The 12,134-nt window shown below is 45.5% G+C and overlaps 1 protein-coding gene across 20 annotated transcripts in view; it reads left to right on the top strand.

The window, feature by feature from the left end:
- Positions 1-1,930: 1,930 nt before the first annotated feature.
- Positions 1,931-12,134, top strand: part of LCA5L (lebercilin LCA5 like) — a 51,290-nt gene continuing 41,086 nt past the window's right edge. For 4 of the 20 annotated variants that reach the window (XM_070488893.1, XM_070488900.1, XM_070488899.1 and 1 more), the window contains exons 1-3: positions 2,162-3,696; positions 7,470-7,713; positions 11,310-11,471. The gene's annotated coding sequence lies outside the window, so the exon portion shown is untranslated. The other 16 variants (XM_070488894.1, XM_070488888.1, XM_070488890.1 and 13 more) reach the window with 15 other exon arrangements.

Raw genomic sequence — 12,134 nt, 5'->3', positions numbered from 1 at the left:
TTCTACTTTGTACACCAAGGACCTCTCCCCCTTCCAGAACACACAGATGGAAAAGAAGCACCCCACTGAAAGGCAAAAACAAAGTCTAGAGACAGGGAAAAGCTAGCAAAAAACAGAGAGAGACTATTCAGATGGGAAAGGAAGTTCTGAGGAACCTCCATCTTTCAGGTTCCTCCAGTCCTGAAGACCAGGGTTGGGACGTTCCCGTAATAATACACTGCCACTTTTGTTACTGTTCTAGGAGTACCACCAGCCAGGAGGCAGCCATCTTTCCATGAATGTTAAGTCTAGGGTGACACGTGTCTAATGCATGTCTGCCTGGAGATGCTGCCCAGCTCATCACTGAAAAAACCACCACCACCCGTCTTATAGGAATAACTCACCACCTAAGGTTGTAGAAACACACAACCCACTAGAATTGAGAGTGCGTACTCTAACAGCACGTGGAAGAAGGGGTGGTGATGTGAGGAGAAAGCCTTGCCCCCTACCTACCCCTACAACATGAGAATTAAACAGAGTCTGCTTGGACATGCCCACCGCCCCTATTATGTAAAAACCAAATGCAAAAATCATAAAGGGAAAATGTGATAAATTTGACTCTACAAAAATATCAAAATACACTGTAAACAAAACTAAAAGGTAATTGACAAACTGGAGGAAATATATGCAACATACACCACAGAGGAGTTTTCATATACCACAGGCCTGAGTCTCACAGGACATCAAAAGTTCTAGCAAATCAGTTTTTACAAAGATGAACACCAAGTGAAAATACCGGCAAAAGGCAAGAAAAGACAAATCACAAAGTACACATGGTCACTAAAAATATTTAAAAATATGAAAAATGTCTATCCCTCCTAGTAATCAAGGAAGTGAACAAAATCAAAGATGTCAATTTTTGACAATAAAACAAGCAAATATTCTAAAAGGAAATAAGATTATCCCCAATGTCGGTTAAGGATTGGAGACGCGCGTGGCAGGCACACTTTCCTATGTCTTCAGAAAGCGTCTAAATGGGCACATCCTTTGACCCTGTAACTTCACATGTAGAAATTTACCCTAAGGAAACAGTCAGCGGGGATCTCAGATTCATCTACAAGGATACAAGGCATTCATACAACGGGGTGAGGAGGAGGCGAGGAGGAAGAAGGGGAGGAAGAAAAGAAATAATATAAATGTTAGTTATGCCTTGCAGTCAATTTAAGTTCCTCTGCAATCATTAAAAATTTAGAATTTCATCACCTAGGTGATTTTTTGCTTTCTCTTGGTACTTTCTTGTACATTCAAAATTCTCTACACCAAACACGCATTGCTCTGCGATCAGATTTTCTTATACCATCTTACATTAAAGAAATCCATCTTTATAAAGAGAGGTTAACAGGTGCGCTTTGCTCTCGATCCGTTCCAGGCAGGGACGAGGCGTCTACATCTGCCCGCCTGGGTCCACCCCCTTCCCAGGGAACCCGACGTTTACACCTGCCCGCCTGGGTCCACCCCCTTCCCAGGAAACCCGACGTTTACACCTGCCCGCCTGGGTCCACCCCCTTCCCAGGGAACCCGACGTTTACACCTGCCCGCCTGGGTCCACCCCCTTCCCAGGGAACCCGACGTTTACACCTGCCCGCCTGGGTGCACCCCCTTCCCAGGGAACCTGGTGTCTACACCTGCCCGCCTGGGTGCACCCCCTTCCCGGGGCAGCAGGCGTCTACACCCGTCGGCCTAGCAGCCTACTCGGGGCGCTCTTCTCTCGGTGCACGCCCCTCGCAAGCAGGGAACTAAACGTGCACCCTGCACTCGGATTCAACACCCGGCGCGCGGGCAAGAGCGACCAGCAGACGCAGGAACAGTAGCGGGGCCGCCTCGTTCTCCACCAGCGCGGCGGGGTGCAGGCGGGGTCGGGGCGCAGAGGAGGGGCGTTGGGAGACTCGCCTTCGGACGTCTACCCACTCAGCTCGCTCCGCCCCCGCGAAAGAGAAAGGCTCAGGCCGACTCACTTCCCGGCCCTAGACGCCGGGCCACGGGCTGCCGACTCATGGCCCCGAGTGCGCATGCGCGCGGCCCGCCGGTCCCAGGAGGCTCTGCGCACGGGTTTCCAGGGCGACGCGTCCTAGCCGGAGAGCGCGGGTTGGCGCTGCCCGGGAGCCGCGCAGAGCAGGTAACGGCCCCGCCGCCGCCGCCGCCCGAGGTCCCGGCCCAGCCTCAGCCGGAGCCTCCTGCGAAACGTCCGGGGCCTTCCGGTGTCGCCCGGTCGCTCGGCCCTGGCGCCTGCCCAGCTCGGGCTTCGGTGCCTCGCTCTCCCTCGAGTTGGTAACGTAGCCGGGTGGTCCGGCCGCCTCCTCCTGCAAGGCGCGGCCTGGGGAAGAGCCACCGGCGCCCTTCCGCTGCCCGGAAGGTGGGACTGCGCCGCGCAGCTCGCGGGCGGCCTCGGGACCCGCCGGCACCCCCAGTGGTCTGCCACGGCCCGTGGAAGGGGCCAGGCCCTCGGGCAGCCCCCCGGTCGCCCCCCGCTTCCCCCACCCCTGTCACACGGGCCCGGATCTCTCCCCTCCCAACACGTGCAGGCTTCGACCGCTCTCTTTCTTTTATATGTGAATCGTATACCTTCACTTTTGCATCTACCTACCTGCTTTTGCTTTGTTTTTCCCTTCCAACCTTAGCGCATTTTCCCCATCCCCATCCCCGCGGAGATCTGAATCCTTTGAAATGCCTGCTCCGTGTTTGCCCCTCACCCGCTCAGCCTTGGAGTTCCTTGTCCACAATTTCCCCTCAGTGCCACACGTGTGCCAACAGGTGACTTTCTTCAGACCAGTCTTTCACTGCTGGACATGATCTTGAACCTTTTTTCTATCCACATTCACTCCCTAGATGAATTGATCCAGTCTCCTAGGCTCAAAACCCATTGAATGCCAATGAACCCCAAATGTATATTTCCAGCCCTGACCCTCCCCTGAACTTCAGACCCGTGTGCTCAGCCGCCCGCCCACATCTCTTCTTAGCTATCTAAGGCATCTCCAGAGCAGCAGGTCTTCAACAGCTCCTAACATTCCCCCAGACCTGCTCCTCCCACGCTTTTACCCTCTCAGGTTACTGGAAACCATTCTCCCCGTTGTCCAGGCCTTAGTGTCCTCCTTGACTCCTGTTTTCCTCCCTCCCCACATTCAGTCTGTCAACACACCCTTCAAAACATACCCAGAATAGATACACAATCCTACCATCTCTCCCAACCCCCGCTATCGCCACCCTGGTCCAGGCCACCATCATCTGGTGCCTGGATTATTTCAGCAGCCTCCTAATTGGTCAGTCTCCCTGCTTATGCCCTACCCACTGCCTTGAGTATAGATGCTCTAATGCTGTTTTGTCTTTCTCTGCTATTTCAAGAGGATACGTTTTTTAAAGAGGTATGAATTTTATAGTTCCCATAGATAAAAATACAGTATTTTTAGTCTGTATTTTGAGAATTGCAACTTTTAAACCAGGTAGACAAAGCTACCTAAGCACCTTCCTGTTAACAAGCTAACACTGACTGTAGAGAAGAATAAAAGAATCCAGAGCCGCCTTCCGAGTGAGAAAAAGACGTCATGTGGGAATTTAGGCTGTTTGTTCCCCAGTCTTTCTTTTTTGGTTTTTTAGAGAGGCACCAAAAGAGGCAAGTTGAGATGGAGACAGATGGTCATCCCTGTGCTGATCACTTTGCTAGTAAGTACCTGGGGGCTGATACTCAGTCAGGCGCTCACGGAGTCGGGCAGCTGTTGACATGAGAGGTCCCTGGCTCAGGGAGCTAATGGCCCCACACTTCTGTACCCTTGCCAATCTCAAACCCCCAGCCCCCTGTTTTTTCTCTTTTTCCATCGAATGAAACCCCAGTTGACAAAAGTAACCCCGTAGGATTGCCACGACTAGCAGAGGGTCTACAGGATGGGGCAGGTCGTACACCTCCACTTTCCTCAAATTTGACTCCCACCTCCCCCTCATGCTCTCACCTCATAAGGAACTTACAGCTGTCCGATGGGAACGCCTCGCTCTCCAGCCACCACGACCGCAAGTCTTACCTACGTCTGTACCGTCTTACCTTCCTTCCTCCTGTCCAAGGCCACCCCTCCCCTCCTGCTTGTCCAAAACCCTTTGCTGTTGCTGCTAGTTATCTGTTCTCTTCCCTGTATAACCACCTGTTCCATCTCAGCTGGCTCTTTCCCTTGGCTTTTAAACATGCTCAAGTCTCCCATCACAAAAGAAAGAGAAAAAAAATCCTCCTTGACCCCCCCATTCCCCTTCATTTTCCAGTTATTGCCCAATCTCTCATCCCCTTTGACAGGCAAGCTTCTTTAAAGAATCACCACGTCCAATGCATCCGTTCCTTGTGTCTCCTTCCTCAGCCCACTCCAGTCTGCCTTCCACCCTCTTCTCTACACTAAAGTGAAAACCGCTAATCGGACGCTTCCAGACCTCATCTTGCTCAGCCTCTCAGCAGCGTGTAAACCAGACACTGCTGCTCCCATCTCGCTCTTGAAACGCTGTCTTCCCTTGGCTTCTGCGCCCCCACCGACCCCCAGCCTTCTGCTTTTCCTTCTACCATCGGGCTCGCTCTCCTCCCCTCGGCTCCTTACTGTTGCAGTTCCTCAAAGCTCAGTGTCTGCTCTCGTTGTGTTTTCTCCCTACACCCCCTGTATTCTGACATTCGGCACAAATCCATGCCACCATCTCTGTGTTCTTGACTCCCAGCTTGATCTCTCCGGCTTGGCCTCCTTTTCTGAGCTAGACCCACGCGTCCAGCTAGCTGCATGGCATTGCCTCTTCACACCGCTCTGACACCTCCAAGTCAACCCACACGGGACCAGTCTCCCAGCACCCCACACAACTGGGACCTCTGCCACTGGAAACCAGGGTTCCTCCTTGACCTTTCCCCTCACCCCGGCACCCAGGAGATCCCCAGGCCCTGATGACGCTGCCTCCTGGGCATCTTTCACATCTCTTCATCGTCACTGGCACCTTAGTTCGAGCTGTCGCCTGCCTTCCTCCAGCCTTCTGCAGTCCACTGTCTGGCTCTTGTCTGCCTGTTCTCTGCCCTGCAGCCAGGGTAACCTCGTCAGACGGCAGAGCTGATTGTGCCCTCCCCGCCCCATCCTCCCTCTTTGGCTGACTGCTAGCTTCCCATTGCTCTTGGATTAATCATCCGGATCGTAAGCATTCCCTCCCTGACCCTGCACCTACTCACCCCACTGCCTCTAGATTCCCGTCTGGAACCCGTGGCCCTTCTCACTGGGCCCAGCCAGACAGGCCTCCTCTGCCCGCCCGGCCTTAGCACTGTCTACTCTCCCTGTCCACAGTGCTCTCCCACCCTCCATCCCTCTTTGCCTACTTGGTTCCCACAGACCCTTCATATCTCAACGCAGGCGACACTTCTGTAGGAGAACCTAACCCGTCTCTGTCTCGGTCAGGTGTCCTTGTCACATGTCCTCACAGAGTCGTATCCCTTTCCTTTAAAACACCTGGAACAGCCATAATTGTGACTGTTTTATTACTGACATATAATATCCATGAAAACAGAAACATTTCTGTTTGTGTTCGTTACGTCCCCCACACCTCACACAGCTCCTGGCCCGTGGTAAGTGCTCAAATATGTGTTGAAAGAATGAAGGACATGAATATTCTAACGTGTAAGATATGTCAAGTGTGGGGTATTTTAGTACAGTTTTATTAAAATAGAATGAAAATTCTAGTAAAAAATAATTAGGTCAACACCGAAAGTTAAAAAGAAATCTGGCAGTGGCCAGGAGCGGGGCGTAAAACTACCCTTCTGTAAAGTAGCACCAGGACTCCCCACGCGGTACGTTGCATTTGCCACCACTTGGTGGGAGCAGAGAGGCACAGCTTCTCATCCTGAAGGCGCGTCTATGGGATGCTCAACCTGATGGTGAATTGAAGCTTTTTGTCAAAAATAAATATAATATATAAAATTGTTCAATGACCAAAACCTACATAACTTGTCTATAACCATCTAAACTTTGAACATGGGACATTTCCATGTTATCAAATAAAGCTTGAAATTTCTGATATAGATAGGTATATTTAATTTATGGATTTTCACGCAGGACTGGTTCTTAGAAGTCATTGAGAACGAGCCGCTAGTTTCGTACGTTAAACAACTAAGACCAGCAGCCAGTTGTGCTAGCAGAGCTGGCACTGTAATCAGATGTCTTGCTACACAAACCGTTTTTTCTTCTATAGTATATCCCCTCTCTTCTTAATCACTGTTAGTTCTTAATCTTCCCATCTTCAATATTAGTGACCACATTTCTGAAGCAAAAAATTGGGACACAGAATCTTAAAAGTGGGTGCAGTGTTTGAAATAGCGTTTTTGAGAGCCCTAAGTGATATGACCATCTTACCTATATAATACTATTTTTATAAGCTAAGGGGGGAGCTTCTCTGTTCATGTAACTTTCTGCTTAACTTTGTGTCAAAGAGTTTGTGTTAAAGGGTTCAGGCCTTTCGTTCTATAGGAAAACTCTCTACCTGGGTCCGGCTGATGTTTCTTTCTGACCCAACTCAGGCCGTGCTTCTGACAGGAAGACCAGAGAAATGACTCTGTGCTCTCCTCAGGCACAGGGAGGCACATGAAGTCCCCCTGTCCCATCACTAGTGATGAACCTTGAGGACCTGGCCAGGTTTCCCCACAAAGTCACCATCTTTCCCTTTGTATTTGATTAGTGTTACGCCAAATCCTGTCCCTTGTCAAACTTATATCCACTGGCCTTTAGTATCCATTGACGACTCCTGCCTGTTTCAACTACCTCTGTGCACTTGCCAAATACTCATTATCTATTTCCACCCTCCCTTGTACATTTATTAGTTGTCATTCGTCCATAAGGAAGAGCGCTCTCTTCCTTTTGTGTTTATTTATTCATTCATTTAAATCAGTATGGACTCGTGGATTCCTATTTTATTTAATAGGTTGTAATCCTATATCCTCCTTACTTATTTTGGTGCTCAGATTGTCCTAGATTTGACCAGTAAGAACTTCTTCATGCTGGCTTCTGCGTCCTTTTGCACCTACCAGCCTTGTCTGGTACTTTGCCTGCCCCAGGCCTGGAATCATCCATTTCTCCAAGGAATCCTGATTCCTTGTAGTAGAACAGGTATTTAGTGGAGATGGGGCTCGGTGTGCTTGTCATTACTGGGCCCTCTCAGAGAGCAGGGTTTGGAAAACTACGTACATAGATATGCATGTTCACACACAGATAGATCTATGACTATTTCTATAGCCTCGTGTATGTGTACATATCTGTTTTTTCACCCAGTATTTCCTGTTTTAATCCAACCCCTCAGGGTTCTTCTAGCCTTCCCCCTTTCTGTGTAAGTAAAAACCCTTCCAGGCAGAAAGAAACTTAGCTCCCATGAGTCTAAATATCTTTGCTTATTTCCTCAATTAACTTATTTGCTCTGTCTAATTAATTTCCTGACCTTGCCAGCTACCTGTCACCTCTTGTCACCGCCTTCCCCTCCCCACGCCGGCTCCCCCCCACCCTGCTTTCTCAGGCTCCAGGTGTGCCTCCACCGTTGCCTCTGCACAAGGGCCAGCCTTCTGGCTTCCGTTAAACCTCCATCCTGAAAGCTGACGAGCGTCTGCCGTGTTCTCCAGCTAGTTTTTCCAAAGCAAACAATCCCACCAGCTCCCACAGCTGGTCATCTTTTCCCAGGTGTAGGCCAGACAAGGTAAGGCAAGATGGTTTCTGGGAGTATCAAGTTACTTCTGCAAAGCGTTTGAACTCCCCCTCTTCTTTGACTTCTTGAAATTTATAATAGTGCGTTTCATTTACATTCTAATAGCCTGCTTTTAGTCTCATTTTGATTCCTGGTGTTTTTCAAAATAATCTGTATTAGTTTCCTATTGCTACTGTAACAAATACTACAAACTCAATGGCTTAAAATAATAGAAATTTATTCTCTTACACTTCTGGAGACCAGAAGTCTGAAATGAGTCTCATGAGACCAAAATTTAAGAGTCCACCAAGTCTATCCATCCATTCCCTTGCCTTTTCCAGCTTCTAGAATTGCCTGTATTTGGCCTGTGACCCCTTCCTCCATCTTCAAAGCCAGCAGCAAAGCCTCTGTCTCTGACTCTACTTCCCTTATCGCACTGCCCTGTTCTGACTCCTCCTGTGTCCCTCTCATAAGGCCCTTGTGCTTACATCAGGCCCACGTGGGTGATACAGGGTAAGTCAGGATAATCTCCCCAGCTCAAGATCCTTCAGTGGATCACTCTGCAGAGTCCCGTCTGCTGTCTAAAGCAGCAGGTCCTGTCCCCAGGTTCTGCGGGTCAGGATGCAGACATCCTTGGAGTGGGGAGCATTATTCAGCCTACCGCAGGAGCAAATGCAAGGCTTACATCTTAAAAATGGGACTTTAACTCCTTTCATTATGGTGGGTGCTGAGCAACATGTAGACATTGATAAGAAAATGAACCCATCTTGGAGAGCTTTACATGTCCTCACAAACAGAAAGACACTTCATTCTTTCATTTGTTAAGCAACTGTGCAGTACTAGTATTATTACTAATCATCAACACAATAACAATGTTTCATCCAATTCTTTAATTTTTGCCATTCTGATAGGTGAAACTGGAATCTAATTGTTTTAATATGCATTTCATTAATTAAGAGCAAGTTCGAACATCTTTTTGTGTCTTTCTTGTTTGTCTGTGTTTCTGTAATGTGCTTGTTCTGTAACGTGTTCATATCCTTTGCCCGTATTGCTAATGGATTATTATCAAAACTAGAGTGAATCCTTAAAATGTAAATCTTAAAAACAAATCTTAAAAGAAAATATGGAGTATGGCAAGAAATAAAGCTCAGGATTCACTCTTGTTTTGATTTCCAGACAGATGTATAGCCCATTCTCCTTCTATCCCTCATTGAATAGTCCACTTATCTCCACCTTCGTCGTATAGTCAGTTTCCATATGTATTCGTTTCTGTTCCTGAACTCTGTATTTCATTATATTTCTCTGTCCATTCAAGCACCGGTATCAGGCTGTTTTAATAACTATAGCTTTATATCTCAATATCTGATAAAGGTAGTTCCTTCTTATCATTCTTTTTCAAAATCCTTTGTATTTTCCCATATTTATTTTTATGTATGAATTTAGTATCATTTTTATCAAATTTCCAAAAAAATTACTCTTGGTAATTTATTAGGAATACTTTGATCATGTAGATTACATTAGGGAGAATTTACATCTTTATCATATTGGTGCTTTATTATATAAGAACACAATGTGTTTTTCCAGTTACATAAGTTTTCTTTTATTTCATTCAACAGTTTTAAAGTTTTTTTCATATTATTTGATTAAACCTGCATGAGATGTTTTAGATTTTTTGGCTGATGTAGGTGGGACATTTTCGTCTATTTTCTAAGTCATTTTAATTTGTGTATAGAAAAGATTGATTTTTATATACATTTAGTAACCTATAGTTTTATTGAATTCTCTTTATTTTATAATGTTTTATAGGGCTTTCTAAGTCTGTAATCATGTCATCTGCATATAATAAATAATTTGCCTTTCCTTTTCCAATAGTTACACCTCTTCTTTCTTTCTCACGTCTAATGTCATTGGCCAGTACCTCCAGAACAATATTAACAAAAGTGATAGTAGGCATCCTCATCTTAATCCTTACAGCCGTGTAAGCTAATGTTTTACTGTTAAGCATGAGGATAGCTTTTATTTTGAGATACGTGTTTATTTATCGTATTGGGAAAGCATTCATTTAGGGCATTTCGAGTCAGGTCAGCAGCAGTGAGAAGTTTGTCAGGAGTAATGGAAATGGAGACAGGCAGTAAGGAAGCACAGAGGTGCCATGCGTGTTAGCTTATTAAATCAATGTTTATTGAGCACTCATTACTTCCCAGGAACTCTTCTAGGCACTTGGAATAATACAGAAGTAGACAAAACGGTCAAAACTACTGCCGTCATGAAGCATGCGATTTTAGTGGGGAAGTCAGGCAACAAGTAAACCAAATAGGTAAAATACGTATTGTGTTAGATAATGGTATGCACTAAGGGGAAAAATTAAGGGGGAAGGGGAATACAGAGGGTTGAGAATGAACAAGAAAAGAGGGAAAACTCGTATGTCAAGCCGTTGTTTCCCAGGACTGGTTAAGAATACTGTTACCTACCCACACAATAATTCGGGTTTGGAAACATAGTTGTGATCATCTGAAAACTAAATCGTCCCTATGAATTAATTATAACTTCACTACAGAGTATTTACCTTTAAGAATTCGGATTTTCTGGTGGTAATAATAGCAAAGAACCTGATAATTTGTGAGACTGATTGTTGAGCCAGAAGGACAAATTTCAGTATATAATAGTAAGTCTGTCAATATCAGTGCTTCTGAAGTAAGAAACAGGGGCCAGCCCCGAGGCATAGTGGTTAAGTTTGGCACATTCCACCTTGGGGGCTCCGGTTCACAGGTTTGGATCCTAGGCACGGACGTACACCACTCGTCAGCCATGCTGTGGTGGTGACCCACATACAAAACAGAGGAAGACTGGTAACAGATGTTAGCTCAGGGTGAATCTTCCTCAGCAAAAAATTAAAAATAAAATAAGATGCAGTGCCCACCAGCAGTACCAGGAGGGTCTTCCTTTTGTTACTTTTTGTTGTTTACAGGGAAGTAACACATAATTCAGAAATTTTCATTATTCGTGTTCAACTTTGCACTGGAAAGAAAGAACAGGCAGGTTCACGTGATCTTTTCTTCTGCCCTGAAAATTCTGAGAGGCATTGCTCTGTTGTGGTTTCTTCAAATCTTATTTCAGCAGGACTGCTTGATAACTACAACCAAGAATTTCCCAGTCAACTGCCAATTGCTGATTCACTTTGATAGAGAAAAAGCCTTAGTGTGTGAAGTATACAGCAATCCATATGCAAATTAATATATATTAATTAATACCAGTTCAAAACTTTTAATTCTTTTTTTTTAAAGATTGGCACCTGAGCTGACATCTGTTGCCAACCTTCTTTTTTCTTCTTCTTCTTCTTCTTCTTCTTCTCCCCAAAGCCCCCCAGTACATAGTTGTATATTCTAGTTGTGAGTGCCTCTGGCTCTGCTATGTGGGACGCCGCCTCAGCATGGCTTGATGAACAGTGCCATGTCCACACCCAGGATCCAAAGCAGCGAAACCCCAGGCCACTGAAAGAGAGCGTGTGAACTTAACCACTCGGCCATGGGGCCAGCCCCCTAATTTATTCTTATTATAAATGTTTATTTGTGCAATCTTAACATTTTCCTTTTGTAATATCATTCTAGGTTTTTTGAAATATATTCTTTCCATAAAAAGAGACCAAAACATGTCAAAAAATACTACCCTGGAAACCTCATAAATACTATAGTGTGAAGAACCCTCCACTCAGAACATACTGTTGGTCCTCATACATCTCAGGAACAGGAACATTTGATAAAGAACGGCAGGTATGCGTTACTTCATTTTAAAACGTTTTAGCATACGTTTATTCTTTCTGCCTTGTTGCAAAACCAGAATTGACAACAACTACACAAAAGTGTAGTATTCAGATGATTCAGATGTACATCTTGATCTTGAACATTCTTATTTCTACTTCTATAATTAAACGAACACAATGTAGAAATTTGTTGTTCTGATAGACAGTCATCCCTTTTCACCATGGTACCTTCCAGAAAAACGTATCTTCAGCTGGATCACGTGTTTCCATTGGAACGGTATTTTTAATTGTAAGGTTCTCTTCCTGAGTCATAACAGCAAAGAAACTGCTGTAAACCCTGTAATGATAGAAACAGTGAAATTATGGTTCAAGTGCCCAAAAAAGACACTGTTTTAGTGTAAACACTGATTGTTCAAAATATAAATGCTGCCAAAATCTGAACAATACACTACCATAAATTTGGTATATCAAAAACTAGTGTGCCAACTGTATAGTAAGCATTAATTCCATAATTACTACCTTTGCTTATTTTCAAATCCTTGAAGGTGGAAGTTTGCCTTCTCCTTAACCCCAGTGCCTGGTAGACACTAAATAAATGTTCTTTGGCTGAACATTATAATTAGTTAATTATTCAATTAGTTAAGAAGAACATTAGGCTGTTCGCCTAAGACCT

This window comes from Equus asinus, chromosome 18 (assembly GCF_041296235.1).
Source record: "Equus asinus isolate D_3611 breed Donkey chromosome 18, EquAss-T2T_v2, whole genome shotgun sequence".
NCBI lineage: Eukaryota > Metazoa > Chordata > Mammalia > Perissodactyla > Equidae > Equus > Equus asinus.
This window is presented reverse-complemented; position numbering and strand designations above follow the sequence as displayed.